This window comes from Odontesthes bonariensis, chromosome 24 (genome assembly GCF_027942865.1).
Source record: "Odontesthes bonariensis isolate fOdoBon6 chromosome 24, fOdoBon6.hap1, whole genome shotgun sequence".
NCBI classification, from domain to species: domain Eukaryota; kingdom Metazoa; phylum Chordata; class Actinopteri; order Atheriniformes; family Atherinopsidae; genus Odontesthes; species Odontesthes bonariensis.
This window is the reverse complement of record NC_134529.1, coordinates 2,326,290-2,328,333: the sequence shown is the minus strand read 5'-3', so window position 1 is coordinate 2,328,333 and position 2,044 is coordinate 2,326,290. Positions and strand designations below refer to the sequence as shown.

Below are 2,044 nucleotides of genomic sequence, written 5' to 3'. Positions count from 1 at the left end.
CTGTTTTTAATTACAATTAATCTGAAGCTAAACCCAATATCTGCTCGCTCAACCTCATTCTGTTCAGGCAATGAAAATTGGGTAACAGGCAATGTGAACTGGAGTAAAGCAGCTTCAAACACTCAGACAAACTTCACATTTAACCTCAACATTTAAGTTACAATAATAACTCATGTTTATGTTAAAGGTGATTTTTTTCTTTTGATATTTTGGAATATATTGAAATTAAACTCAGGAGCTGCATACACCCCGCACACATGCTGGCAGCTTCATCTTGATTTCTGCTGTCTAACAGCATCACATATTGCAAAATAGGTATCGTAGCCGACTTACGTGTGTGCTGTGAGGAACGCCTTCTCTCCTCCCACCATCCCGGTCTCTGGCGAGATGAAGCCACCTTTTTATGTAGGCCTCCACCTCCTGGTCAGTGGCAGTGGCCGTTAGTTGGTTGTTTCTGACCGTTCCTAAAAAATGAGAAAACAGTAAAGTTTTAGAGAGATTACACACAATGGTGAGAAATGCATGGCATGCTATATCCTGTCCATAGTTGGGCAGCAATGATGAATGTAGTTTGAAAACAGTTTAGCCATGCCCATGACCAGCCCATTACTAAAATTGGAGGAAAACTGCCCTTCACCTGATGAACTGATTGATTAATCAACAATCAATGCCATTATATTGCAACAGAATAGAATATTGTCTGCTACCACACTGATGCATAATCATCCACATATTGATAAAGCGATTATGATTAATTTCAGCACCCCTAGCAACTACTCAGAATCATGAAAGAAAAGGAAAACCCTAACCCATTCATAAAACGCATCACAATGAAATATAACACAATTAACACTTACCAGTAATGACATCTTTTATTTGGAGGCTGTGGAAAGCCGTTTTTCCATTTACGCCCCGCCAGTTGAGCTGCTTGGCCAGCAGTATCTCATGATTCTCCAGACCGCATCTTTAATGTGAACCCCACCGATGACACTCAAAGCAGTAATCTCAGGGGGAAAAAAGAGAAAAAAAGGCAGAATTAGTACCACAGTTTTAGAGAAAATGTTTAGACTAAATAATCAATTTCAGTAAATGAAATCAGTGTACTGTTGTTTCTTTATTTTTCACCCGAGGTGTCCCAACTGAGCTTCATTTTTGCTGTGCATGAGGAGTTTTGTTACCCACAGATGTACAAACCATACAACCTTTACTTTAGAACAGTCCTCAACATCTCTGTACAGTTACAGTTCAATTGGATTGTTTTTTGATAAGGTTTCGATATTGCTTAATCATAACCGAACAGAAAAAAAGTTCCCGTACATGTGCATCAATAACATAGCATGCTAAGCTAACACAACGAAAGTCCTCGGTCGCAAAAACAAAAGAAAGCAAACCCTCCAGTCCCAGCGGTCTGGGAACAACTTCAGACTCATACTAATGACCATAGAACAAGCAGTGTTTCTTTTTGAAAAATGGCATCAACCTCACTCGTGGCTGTATTTTGGTCGCAGCATAGCTTACAGCACTATGGTCGTTTTGAAAAGTAATTACATTTCAACTATAGCCAATTTCAGCTAACCCTATCTGAAGAGGTACAATGCCACTTGTAGACACAGCAGGTTTGTATAGATTAAGAGAAACAAAGCTAACACATCTCACACATAAAATTAAATAAGCTGAGCCGAACTTACCTTCAACTTTTCTGTGGATCCCAGCAGGCTGAATGCGGCCAGTTTCTTCTGCAAGGTAGCTGGGTCACGATGAAGTGCTGCCTCAGCCAATCAGAGTGGCGTTGACCGATTCAAATGTTAACGGTTGTGTTCCAAACTCCCCCGCAAATTTGGAACAAATCACACCAAGGGGGCGTGGTAGTGAAAAAAAAAACAGTCTAACTTCTCTTCAGGTAAAACTTGCAGTTTTTTTGTGGAATAAGAGTGGGTTTGCCCAGCTCACAGTAAACCTACTTTTACCCATAGTTTCAACAAAGGTGGGCTAAGTTTATATGTGGATCACTTTAGGCTCACATCCGGATTACTCTTTTCTTATT

At 40.1% G+C, this 2,044-nt stretch overlaps 1 long non-coding RNA gene across 1 annotated transcript; it reads right to left on the bottom strand.

The window, feature by feature from the left end:
- Positions 1-391: 391 nt before the first annotated feature.
- Positions 392-1,774, bottom strand: LOC142375537 (uncharacterized). Its single transcript, XR_012768980.1, has 3 exons — positions 1,689-1,774; positions 858-1,004; positions 392-464 (listed from the first exon to the last, which is right to left on the bottom strand). It is a non-coding gene; the product is annotated as an uncharacterized LOC142375537 (long non-coding RNA).
- Between the last annotated feature and the right edge of the window lie 270 nt (positions 1,775-2,044).